Source organism: Panthera uncia, chromosome A2, assembly GCF_023721935.1.
Source record: "Panthera uncia isolate 11264 chromosome A2, Puncia_PCG_1.0, whole genome shotgun sequence".
Classification (NCBI taxonomy): domain Eukaryota; kingdom Metazoa; phylum Chordata; class Mammalia; order Carnivora; family Felidae; genus Panthera; species Panthera uncia.
Genome location: NC_064816.1, coordinates 72,625,916 through 72,639,973, shown reverse-complemented (window position 1 = coordinate 72,639,973; position 14,058 = coordinate 72,625,916).

Below are 14,058 nucleotides of genomic sequence, written 5' to 3'. Positions count from 1 at the left end.
AGATATATCTATGGCTATGTGTTTGCCTGAGCAAGAATAAGGGTTTGGAAAGATACGGAATCAGATCTCCAGGGGATGACCTTGGGATGGGGTGGGTTAATTAAGAATTTGGGCTGCTGGGGCAGGTGAATGTTAGCTTTGCCCACTTTTGAACTGCATTATGTTGTTTTACTTATTACAACCCAAAAGTATTACTTTGGCAATTTGAAAAGAAGAAAACATGCAAGTTAGAGATTCTGGATAATTGAACAATTTTCTAACTAATTCATGGGGAAAAATAGTTCTTAAATATTTTTGAATTAATTTTTTTTAAATCATTTATTTTAAACTATTAAAGCTTCATTAAATTCACCAATGTACCGAATCCTTATTGGAAATCCTTATTTTGGTCAAAGAATTAAAGTTACTTCAAATATAGTAATGAAATTCTTAAGCATCTATTTAACTAAAGCTCGCAAAGTAAATCATATTCACTGTCATTTTTGCATAGGAGTAACAGTTCTGGCTTTTGAGAGCTATCAAAAATAGCATTTCATGGAGCCGTTACTATATGGCAGACATTATGCTTTTATTTTTTTTTTTTTGAGCTATAATTTACATACATAAATTTTACATAAAATTTCCCTTCTATTCCCTCAAGAAACAGATGCCAAGATGAGAATAAGCATGCATTATGTTGGCAAAGGTTGTTGTCGTTTTTAATTTTAGCTATTGTAATAGAAGTTTAGTTACTTCCCATTGATAACTTTTACAAAGAACTACATGAACAGCCCTATTCAGCAGGTGAAATCTCCCCAATGGACTTATTTTAAATAGCTTGCCCATGGCAATTCAGAGCTGGTTTGATCTTGAAAATGCTGCCTGTAACCACATGTGACCTATTGTCTGCAAGGATCCTAAGTCTTTATTCAGTGATGGTTGGTTATGCAGGTGGCTGTTCAAAGTCAGTAAGGCACAGAGTGTATTTCCTGGTTATTTCCTCAGTTTAAGGAGGTGATCAATATCACCTTTTGAAGCTTTTTGCAGGTTTATCTTTGGGTAGTGGGAATACAGAAAATGCAAATAAATAGAAAATAGAGATAAAAAGTCATCCACACCCTATTTAGTAAGCATGTAAGTTTAAACTCAGTTTGATGGAAGTTGAGGGAAAAAAATTATTGAAAAGTAACATCAATCGTAAGCTGAGACTTGTATATAATGAGTTAAGTTTATTAAGGTAAATTTTCTCTCTGAAGTGCTAAGTATGTAGTGAAGACACATTGGCAAAAATCAGTTTTTGTGTTTTAGGACTCTAGCATAAAATGAAGAAGAAACAAGGATTGTGAATGATGTTCAGTCCTCCATCTTTATGATTCTGATTTGTGTTACATCAGTAGAATAATTCTACTGAAAACCAGCATGATTAACCACGATGTGACTTTTAAGGAATTCATTTGGTGGAAGGTGGGGTGAAAAGGAAGTTAAACAAAACCTTTGTGGGGTCTTCTTTGATGTTATTTTTTAGTCTTTTGTTTTTGGCAGGGGTTGGAGTGCAGTTAGGGAAAATAAGTGGTAGAGAAAGGGATTGTGTGATTTAGGAATAAATAACTGAGTAATGTGGCCCCAGTGAGACCCAGAGGTTGGGATTGGAGGGTGGGTGTGAGGGCATGTGAACTGAAAGGTAGTCCATTTTCATTTTTTGTATTTTTGCTTTTTAAATCTAGGGTTACATCCGAGGCTGTATTTATCTCTCTAGAAAATTATCAGTAGAATACAGAAACAAAGAATACAGAAACTAGGCTCTATTTCCACCCTCTTGTGTGTATGTCTGTGTAAACTGGCAAGCTATAAGCTTCCAATGAGCTTAGAAATGGCATACCAGCTTCTCTCCTACCATAGCATCAATGTTTATCTACCTCTCCCACAATTAAAATCAGATGTCCGACCACAAGCAAGAGTGAGGCTTTGCTTACCTTAATAATGACTGCTTGTAACCTCACTATTCAGCCACTTAACTACTGGCCCTATGAATCAAATCAGCAGAGAGGAAGAAAAGTGTCAGTGTCAGAATCCACTTTGGGCATTTAAGCTGACTCCACATTTACAAAAACATTCATAGAAACAAATTCCAACCTCAAATCTTTTTCTCCGACTTCAAGTCCATCAGATTGCAAGTTAATTACTAATTCTAGTTGACTGCATAAATCAACAGACCAAAAATGTGTAACCATTTGCTTAAAGGGCAAATGATTTGTGAAATTTCACCTAGCTGTTTTTATTCATGTCATGCAAAATTATGTATATTACCATTATTCACCATTTAATCATCAGCCACATTCTAAACAGTTTGAAATATCAAGTCAAATCTAAATTCTCTGAATTTTAAAGTGTTTAATTACACGAGGAATAGCAAAACAGGAAGAAATTATTCAAAGCTAATTTTGCAGATCCTTGCAAGAATGGAAATGACAACCGTATTTCCAATAGGTCCAAAACCAGAAGTTAATTTTATTTCTCAAGTCAACAAAACTCTTTTTATTGAAATGCCAATCTGTTCACAGAATTACAAACTTACTGTATGCTAGAAAAAGGCTTAAAGAATGAACACAAACAGTTAAAAGGAAATCGTTGACAAAATACAAAATGAATGCATTCTAGGTAAGTGATTCTATTCAATTGCACATCTAATTGAGATATTTTGGATTCCTAAGCATAAGCTTAATTTTTTTCCTCCCAAGTTTGGTCAACTTTGATTTAACAAGCACTGCGTGCCTTGTCCTACCTCTTGGCTCTACTCAGATATCAGATTAATGTAAATTTAGTATTTGTTTTAATTCTATAACACACTCTTACAATATCTTCTGTCTATGCATTGAGCAAGAGAACTATTTGCAGACCTTGATTCTTCATTAAGTGGATGGAAGCATTTCTCCAGAAGTGTCTGATATATGGCAATAATGAAATAATATGACCAATTTGGTAAATGTTCACCAAAAGACCTCGAGACATTTACACATATGCAAGAAAACACAATGCATTATAGAAGAAGAGAAAAAGTAAATATAATGAAACTAGCTTATATAGAAATAATTGCCTCATTGGTTTGTGTCTCAACGTATTTTAAGGAGGACACTATTTACAATGATAATATAGGATGCTAGCATTCTTTCTAAAGTTAGGGAACCCAGTTTTATTTTTAGCAGGCTCTTAATATTTGTAGAAAAAGAGCTTAGCTACACCCCCCCATATTACATAATCTAGACTTATAAATGGAATGACTTCATTTTCAGTGATTGAGGTCTGAAGTTAAATTCATCAGTTTGTTATTCATTATATTTTGTCAAGACAAAAGAAAAAAAAAAAAAAAAGCTTAGTGTGCTGGGGCACCTGCGTGGTTCAGTTGGTTAAGCATCTGACTTTGACTTAGGTCATGATCTCACCATTCCTGAGTTTGAGCCCCATGTCAGGCTCTGCGTCAACAACTCAGAACCTGGAGCCTGCTTTAGGTTCTGTGTCTCCCTCTCTCTCTGCCCCTTCCCCACTCACACTGTCTCTCAAAAATAAATAAACGTTGGGGCGCCTGGGTGGCTCAGTCGGTTAAGTGGCCGACTTCGGCTCAGGTCATGATCTCGTGGTCCGTGAGTTCAAGCTCCGCATAGCGCTCTGTGCTGACAGCTCAGAGCCTGGAGCCTGTTTCAGATTCTGTGTCTCCCTCTCTCTGACCCTCCCCCGTTCATGCTTTGTCTCTCTCTGTCTCAAAAATAAATAAACGTTAAAAAAAATAAATAAATAAACGTTAAAAATAAATAAATAAATAAGCTTAGTGTGATTCCAAAAGTAAATAATTCATTTTGAGGTAAATCACTGAGAATTTAAAATTAAACTAAAATAGACGCTTCTCTTTTATTAATGAAATAATTAATAAAGGAACAGTAGTTTTCACATTCTTTTTGCATCACAGATCTCTTTTAGAATAAAAATCTGATGAAATGTCTGGATTTTCCCAGAAAAAAAAATGTATATTCTAACTAAATTTTGTATATGGTTTCTCTGTAAACTTGTCCTTTCACACCAAATTTTAAAAACCTTTAACTTGGGGTCAAGTTAAAGAATACCTGCATGCAATAAGGATCCTGTCATAATTATGTTTATTGTTACCAGACTGAGCCACAATTTGGCTCAGATTCCTAGCAGCCAGGGGGAAATAGAAAGCCTGGTTATGATGACCTCATTAGAAAAAAAGAAACAGGGAAAACAAAGTTTTGCCTAGCAATGAATTATAAATAATTTCCCCTGGAACTGTTTTTGTAAACTTTACTTTGGAAACTGTGCATAATCTCACTTGCAATAGTAAATTTCATGTAATTTCTTATTTTAGGCACTTAAGAAAATAAGAGGACATAAGATTACTAGGAAACATATAGCCTGTTGGTCGTCTGAACCATAGGAGAATATGCATTCAGTTCACCTGGTAGTTAGTCAATTCTATCCTTAGACTTTATAGACCTTAGGCTTATATTCCTTAACATTTTACTGCTCATTTAAAGCTGGGCTTTTAATAGGTACAGTTCAGGTATCAGCCCTCTGGAAATCTCTGATACATTCAGCCTTATGAAAGATAGGAAAAGAAGAAACAACATGTGTATAATAAAGTCCCCAAAGAAGAAAACCAAAACAATAAAATGAGATATTTTAAAAATCTATAATAAAAAAAACTTTCCTAAAATTAAGAATATATATGCATAAGACAGTACATGTTGAAAGGACACACTGTGTACCTGGGAAAATAAAATGAGAACACAGGAAAGTAAGGAAATTACTGGTTGTTGACAAAATTGAGTAAATTCTCTTGACATCTGGGAAACATCTTGAAATCTAAGTCACTTATAACTGACAGAAAATAAAATTGTGAGGAATTTTCAATAGCAACATTTTATGCCTTCTAGGATAAAGCAAAAATAAAATCTGGACCAACTGTTTTCTACTCAGATAAGTTGCTTTTCAAGTATAAAGCCAAACTCTTTTCAACATCCCATGAGTTATTCCTGATGTATCCATTCAAGAATAACCTTCAGACAATTAAAATGACTGGATAGACATTAATTTAAGGGCATTTGGTGAGCATTAGCATATAGTTAATTATAGAACAGTGAGTAAATAATGGTAATAAGGGAAGAAATACAATATGTAATAATTATAGGTACCAATCCTAATGCTGACATCTCCCCTAAGGGTACAGAGTGAATAGGATGAAGGAACAGGGATAGAAGGTAGACTTCTTTCAATATACCTTGTTCTATGGAATTGACTTTGAATCTGTGTAAGCATTTTATATAATAAAAAATTAAGTTCCTAAAAATTGAATTAAAATGAGAGAAGTGAATCAAAACCAGTAACTAGTGCTGGCATAACCCCTCAGAAACGAATCCAAATATCTTTTCGTTTGTATTTATTTTTTTAGAGACAGAGCAGGGGAGAAAGACAGAGGGAGAGAGAGAGAGAGAGAGAGAGAATCTTAAGCAGGCTTGCTCAGCATGGAGCCCAAAGCAGTGCTTGATCCTATGACCCTAGGGTCATGACCTGAGCTGAAATCAAGAGTCAGATGCTCAACCAACTAAGCTACCCAGGTGCTCCAAAATATTTTTTAAAAAACAGTTTTTGATTGTACATCCCTAATATATGCCTTAAGGACAAAAAAAAAAGCTAGAAAAAAAATGGTAGTTTTCAGTAATCATAGTATAGGTGATAGCAATGATTTTGTAACTCAAAAATGTTGTATGCATAAAGTATAATTCTGCGATATTATAATCCTATTATCCAGTGTCCTTGACAAGCAAGATTCTTGACAAGGGAGAAAGGAAAAACTGATGTCAGAAAGAAGAGATTAATAAGAGCTTTTAGTCCTGAATTTGAAGTCTCAGTATAAACTGACATTTTCTGCTTGAAAGAAACTATTTGTAGTTTTTTCAACTGAAAAGTCTAAGAAACACTGATGCACCCAGTAGCAAAATGTCCTAGAAGCACTCTTGCTCCCCAGGATGTGGTGTTGAAATCCAATTTCCTTCTGAAAGGAACAAGAGATCTTTGGAGAGATGGCTAATTCTAGATTCAGATCCAGGACAGGAAATATACAAGCTTGTCTTGGAAACTCTTGTCACATCAGATAATGAGGAAGCTATCAAAGATTATTAAGTGTGTGTCAAAAACTTGAAAATCAGCTCTCAGAGACTGTCAAAGATGAAGCAATATGAAGATCAATGAGAAAAAAAAAAACCCTTCAAAAGATTGAAATTCACCAGGGGCTCCTGGGTGGCTCAGCCAGTTGAGCCCTGACTTTTGATTTTGGCTCAGGTCATGATCCCAGGGTGGTAGGATTGAGCCCTGCATTGGGCTCTGCGCTGAGTGTGAAGCCTGGGTTTTTTCTTTTCCCCTCCCTCTGCCCCATCCCCACTCATACTATCTCTAAAAAAAACAAAAACAAAAACATATTTAAATTCATCAGTTTAAATCCATGAGTTCATAATGATACTTAAAACAATAATTGGTCAGCCATCGGAAGACTCTAATGAACCAACTCATTACTTTGAAAATGTATAAGCAAAGAACCACTGAGTAAATTATGGTAGGTCAGCAAATAAATGAGAAAGAAATGACAGAATTGGAATATCATCCATTTGTAACACAAAATGTGTTCGTGGATGTAGGCATTAAGTATCAATTATTACTAATACCAAAAACAGAAAGAAAACCAGATATTAGGTGTCTCCTGAGAGAGGAAGGAATCTTTCCAAAAAATCAAACCTGAATCTGGTTAGTCTTCCTGATCCATTTATTAAGTCACAGACAAATCAGAGGAAGAAGGAATATGCTAAACCCTGCTATGGAGATGTAATCAGGACAAAGAATTCTACAGGACACACAATTGAGTTTCTTCGAATAAACTGAAGAGAGGAAAAATAGATGGAAGGGGAACCCCCCATAGGTGAGAAAGGAATATATTAACCAATAATGGCATGTAGGCCTTGTTTGGATCCTGATTCAAACCAGAAAACTTTCTGACATTAAAGATATAGTTGGAAATGTAGACACTGACCAAATATTTGATGGCATTCAGAATTATTTTATTTTTAAAGCTACCATCATGGTATTGTGGTTACGTAGAAAGAAGAGTCTTCTTCTTTTAGAGTTACACACTGAAATGTTTGTTGACAAAATGAAATGTCTGAATTTTGCTACAAAATCATCCTGGAAGGTGTACATGGTAAGAGGTTCATGTTACAACATGAAATCATTTTGTCGAAGCTGGGTAATGGCACAGAAGTTTATTACAGTATTATATTTTATTTTTTAAAAAATGAGATGTTTAAAATAAAAATGTGCATTTGGTCACTTTGCCTGAATGGCATTGCTTTGCTCTTATGGCACTTGAGAGACTTGAAATTTTCTGCATTAGGAGAGATTTCTTCTCCCTCCATTTCGGTGCAAAGCAGGCAGTGCTGCATGTGAGCCCAGTGAGAGTTAAAGACAGCTAGCAGCTGATACATCTGGGGAACATTAGCTATATTAAGGACAAGCCAGCATGAAAAGGTAACCGGAAGAAGCAGCTGAGTACTCTCTGGTCAAGCCTTGAGGTCATCTGAATTAAGGGATTGCGGTTCCCAGTCTAGCAAGGGACGTGTATCATTTCAGCTCTCTGTTTTAAGCCCCAGCACAAGATTCCTTTGGTTTGGAACTGGATCAAAACTGAGACCAAGACTTTTCTATTCTCAATAAGCAAGTTTCAATGTCTTGTATCACACAACACCTTTCAGGAAACAATGAACAGGATTTACATTTATAGTAACAAAAACTCCATGACTTTTGGATTTTTTTCCGTTGCAAAAACTTCTATTAGCCATATCTGTGTATATGACGAGAAACACTTCTTTTGATTGTTGTAGGGATCAAAAGAAACCTGCAGTATTTATTATGTGGTGGCACTGTAAAAAGCATAAGAATTCCTATAAAGGCATGGTAGAATTATCGGGGTCCTATAGCTTCAGGAAAGACAGGACTTTGAAATCAAACTGAAATTGTGTAAAATCTAACTGCCATTTCTCAGCTTGTTGGGTTAGGCCATGTCTATGGTTTAGTTCCCTCACTTACAGAACAGGATTGTAGTGAGGTGTAAAGATAATACCTAAGTTGGGGCGCCTGGGTGGCTCAGTTGGTTAAGCATCTGACTCTTGATTTTGGCTCAGGTCATGATCTCATTGTTGTGAGATCGAGCCCTGCATTGGGCTCCACGCTCAGCAAGGAGCCTGCTTGAGCTTCTTTCTCTCTCCCTCTTCCTCTGCCCCTCCCTGACTCGGGCTTGCTCACTTGGTCTCTCTCTCTCTCTCTCAAAAATAAAATGAAATCTTAAGACAACAACAACAACAGGTAATACCTAAGGCAGCTACCCCAGAGTATACATTCAGTATGTGGAAGAACTGCCATTTTCACATTTGCTTTCTTATGAGCAGCAATTTCTGCCACTTGCCTTTGAATAAAAGCATGTTTGAGTGAGTATTAGGCATCTTTCTCCTTATGTAAATACCACTCCTGGACATTCCCCTAGCCTACCAGCTCAATCTCTCTTGAAGACAAACCTGAAACAAGCCAATAATTATTACAGATTCATTTTCCTTTTATGGTGAAACAATTTTTATTAAAAGCTGAAGGCTGTATAACAATGTGTCAGGAAGCCTCAAGTACTGGTTATTAGGAAGACTCTAATACACTGATAATTTAACTAATACTAACAGAGATGCAAAAATAAGTGTAATAGACATGCTGTTTGAGAAAACGTAGTCCTAATAAACACAGAATACTGAATGTGCCACACTTTGGCCATTTATAGTTTGAGCTAGAAGACGGTCTGTCTTCTGGGTGCCTTGTCTTTTACAATTAAAACAGCAGTGAATAATAAAAATGTATAAGCCATTTTGATGTAATCTTAAGGTACATAACCTGATGGCATGCTTCTAACCAGCCATATATCTATATTGTAAATTTCACTTGAAATACATGATAAAATGAGCCTGTTTCACACATGGTAAAAGCTAAGGCCAGCAAGAGTTTTCCATCAACCCGTCAGGCGTTTAAGGTAGGACAGAAGAGGTAGGAAGCAAGAGAGCTGGTAGCTCAGGAACTAGTAAAAGACTGTGAAGTCACTACACAACACTGTGGACCTACTCTCGTTCCTACTAGTCATTTCACTGACTAGAAGCTGGGACATTGGGAAATATACTTTCTTGTGTTTTCAGCATATTTATTATATAATCAATCCAAGTCCATTGTAGAAGAATTAGAAGTTGTAAAGAAAAACAAAATTGCCTAAAGCCCTACCATTCAGAGATAATCCCATTATTGCATATTGATGTATCTCTATCTAGATTTTTGTATGAACATATAAATAAATATATATTCCATAACTTATTTTTTGCAGTTGATATTCTTTTATGAATATTTTCTGTGACACTTGGTAAAGACCTACACTAAGAAGTGTGATAATATGGTATTGTTTTCTGTTGCATATTTGTTTTTGTTGGTTTTTTTCTTTTACAAATGTGCTTGAATATATATCTTTATACAAAGGAAATATGATGTGTGAAAATTCCCACAAGTGATATCTTAGCATGGTATAAATTTGACTTCCTAATATCCCAGCTCGTGCTCCTTGTGAGAAGTAGTCCTTTATTCACTTCCCATGGCAGACTTTCTTATTTCCATAACCGACTTTTCTATGTTGGCAACATAGCAAATTAATGGAAAAGCCCACAGAAGGTTGATGGAAATAGGTATTATTTTTTGTCCATAATCCCTCTTGAGCAGGTTTCCTATTAAGTGAGAAAATATTTCTCCAAATACATGGTGTGGCCATTGGTGACGAAGCTAGGGAACAGACAAGGACACTGAGAGGAGATGCCTGCTGTCTTCACTGTGGCTTCACAGGAGCATCTGAAACCATCTCTGGGTTTAAGAGTGAGTCCATCTGACCAGATATTTTAGCAAGTTTTTCAGCATCCAAAAGTCCAACTCAGATATAGCTTAGTTTTTCACGAAGCTGACGAACCCTTAGCCATTTTAAATTGTATCTATTAAATGCAATTCATCAGACCTTGCAATGGGTGCTTTGGCATTATACATCTTTGGTTCTTATTCATAAGCTTCTAACTTTCTAATTCTACTCTACCAAAGTCAGTCATTTCCCATGAAGAAAACCAGAATACGATGTCTTGTTTCAATTTCAGAATCAGGTTACATTTCTGGTTTCAGTGAGTATGCACAAGAAATACATTTTGGGTGACTGAAGCTCTTTAATTTTTAGTGACTAACTATAAAGAAAATATTTACAAAGAAAAGTCTTAGTGGATGTCTAAGTAGCTCATATACACTGATGGCCCCCAGAATCTATTCTATACACGTTCTCATGTTATAATACATTGCACTACCTACCTCGGGCACCTAATTCAGGAGCAATCCACATGTATAAGGAGTCAGCTTGTGGCCAAAATCAGAATGAGGCCAAATTCTCAACAGGCTGCTCACATGAGCCTCTCTGCTCATGGTTTTGATTCATCTGCATTTGGCAGAAGAAAATAGCGCCAACCCCAGCAGGTGAGGAGGTAAAGGAAGAACCCCAGAGTAGACAAGGATGTCAGGAAACCGGAATATCAGGACAGTACAGAAACGCAGAAACACACATGAACAAGGTTGATGCCAATGTCAGTGAAATCGAGACCTGGTGTCGGAACAGCTGCCGAGATAAAAAGGATCCTTTTTGGAAAAATGCTTTTCCCAGGTCTGCCCTACCTTGTTATATACCACATGAACGCTCAGGGAAAGTCTGACCAACCATTTGCTAACCATTTGTTAGTTGTGTTAACACTGATCACATACGTCCCTCTGACAATTACTGCTGGGTCATAGGAGGAAATAGAGATGCATAACTAAACCAAACCAAACCAAACCAAAACAAAACAAAACATCATTCCTCCTGCAAAGGCCAAGGTCCTTTTCAGTCCTGACTGAGTAGTGCACCGGTGAGCAGCTGGGGACACGGGCTGCTTAGCTACGGGAGTCTCTGGGTCTCCAGAAGCACCGCTGGTAGGAGTTTCAACAGAAGGAGGAGTCTCAACAAGTCACGTCAGTCGTTGAGTAGCCCTTGCAGCAGAGAGACACTGGTCATACCTGCTCCTGCTGCTGGCCTCACTTCTAGCATGGTAGAAAAGCAGCGACTTGTGTCAAAGAAAAGGTTAGAAGACATTCAGTGTGTCACCTGGGTAGGTGTGCTTGAAAGGGGGGTGTTGTCACAGTGCAGGCAGTGCTGCAGGTACCTGAACTGCGGGCCTTGGGATCGAGCACATGTTGACTCCATCGGTGGCAAGGGACCCACAGTGGGAGAAATCCCAGTTAACTATGGGACTGGAAGCTGCAGCCCCTGTAACTTGATGGGTTAACATCATCCTAGAACTTGCTACCAGCACAGAGAATGACGGTTTTGTCATTGACCCACAACATCATGGTGGCTCAAGAAAGGTAGTCAATGACCCAAAGAGGCAGAAGTAGAACTAGGTAAAAGCATGTGTGAAGGGTTTTGAAACTGACAAATAATCTAGGCGGAGCCCCTAAAATATGTAATGAACTTGGTGTGCCAAACCCAATCAGGACTTACTTACTGTGCCTCCATTCAGCCCTGATGCCAGTTAGAGATTTGGAAAATCCCCTGGGACCTCCAGGGAGGGAGCTTTACGCCAAGGTAACCACCTGTTGAAATGCAGGGCTCAGTGCACTGCAGGTCAGTCTAGGATGACCCAAGTGAAGAAGGGGGTGGAAGGATACACACGAGGCTTTATAGAGACCAAGATCCAGGCTGCCACACAGGCTGGGAACAGATCTTACACTAGCATTGCTCTAGCGGTGGTCAGTGAGCACTATTATGTAGTAGGAGTGGACTGGAGACAGCCCAGAGGAAGTCTCAGTTAGGGCAGGCCCTGGGGAGCCACAGCTTGTCCAAGCAGAAGAGAAAAATGGAGCCCAGTAGTCAACCCTCAATTTTAGTGGATATGGGGAAGTTAAAGACAGATCCATTTTTGATGATAAAATAGTGAGGATAATCTGCCATAATCTTCCCCCATAACAGCTATACCTCAGTGGGATGGTAGAGCCACCTGAGGACATTTTGGAAATTTTAGGAGGCTTGTATTTCCCTTTTGCCACACTGATTGGGAAATGCTGTGGACATTCAGTGAGATGGGTTAGGGATACAAGGTGTCCCGCAATCAAATAATTGTACCACATCCTGCCCAACCTTCACCTTGTCTCACTAGAAATTTACATAGATGAAAAATCTACCTAGAGCCTACCTTCCTTTATATTAACACAAAGTAGTTCTGTACCGTTTTAATATACATAGAATCTTTGGTAATAACTGTAACTGGAGAGAAGACTGCATTTGGTTTCACGGGAATGATTCCACAAACCGTTCCCCGTCTCAGAAGACCACATCACTAACAGCAAGGCTGCGCGTGATTTTGAGGCCACCCTACACAACATACCTGGGTGGTCAGAGTCTGTACGTGTCACATTCATGATGATTCTGCACATAGTTGCACATCTGGATGCCTAATTATATGTTATGGTGCAGTCATATCTGAGTCATTATAAATTAAAAGTAACTAAATTAAAAGTAACTAAATTAAAAAGCAAACAAATAGAGAAAATAAAGCCAAAAGTTAATTTTGAGAAAAGATTAATAAAATCAATCAACTCCTAGCAGGACTGATGAAAAATAGAGAAAAGGCTCAAAATACCGATATCAGAAATGAAAAAGGAGTCATCATTAGAAATCATGCAGGCATTAAGAAGGTAAGAAGAGGCTATTATTTAGAACCCTAGGCAATTAATTTGAGATTTCATGTAAATCAGTTAATTTTTTTAAGTTTATTTATTTTGAGAGAGAGAGAGAGAGAGAATAGGAGGGGCAGAGAGAGAATCCCAAGCAGGCTCTGCGCTGTCAGCAGAGAGCCTGACGTGGGGCTTGATTACAGGAACCATGAGACCATGACCTGAGCCAAAACCAAGAGTCAGATGCTTAACCAACCTTAACCACCCAGGCTCAAGCTCTTCCTGACAATAGAGAAGAGGAACCCTTCCCAACTTCTGTAATGAGTGAGCATTTCCTTGGTCTCTGTAACCAAAGATCTTTGTTTTTCTAAAAAGGAAAATGTAAAACTAAGCTTTCTCTTCAAGTTAGGTAACAATTCTAAACAAAATAATAGCAAACATAATCAAGCTCTGTATAACAAGGATACTATATCATAACCAAGATGGAGTTATTCTAAAAATATAATGTTCAGTTAACATTTGATAATCAAGCAAAGTAGGTTAGCAATTAACAGAAAAAGGGGAGAAAAATAATAGGTCATCTCAGTAGAGGCAGGGAAAGCACTTGGTAAAACTCAACACCCATTTGTGATAATGACTTCTACAAGAAGTAGAAAGGTCTTCTTTATCTGATGATATAAAAAAAAAAAAAACCACCGACAAATAATATAAATATAAACCAAAAAAAGAATCTTATCATATTTAGAGGTGAAATATTGAAAGCTTTTATTAAGAGACTGGGAATGAGACACGGGTTCCTCCTATCACCATTTACTATATTGGGCAATCATCACAAACCCCAGTGTCTGTAAGGTTCATGGCAATAGGGAGGGGTGGGGTCTATGGAATTTGAGAATCTTCTGCCAAAAGTCATTCAAATTCAATTACAAAGCAAAACCAAACAAAACCAAGACAAAACAAAACAAAAATCACTGAGCCAGCCAAATAAAATATCTGCAGGCCAGATTTAGTCTGCAGTCTGCAAATTGGTGAACTTGGTTGGGGTTGTTTTGGGCCCAGCTGATAGGATAATAAACTTCACGTCTTAAGTGAAAACAGTAATCAAGTATATTACTACCTGAAGGAGACCCTGTGTTTTAATAGATGTCAAAGTCTCAAGCTAAACTTTGTGTAATTTGGAGGAGAGCGCTGAAAAGGCAAGCCATACAA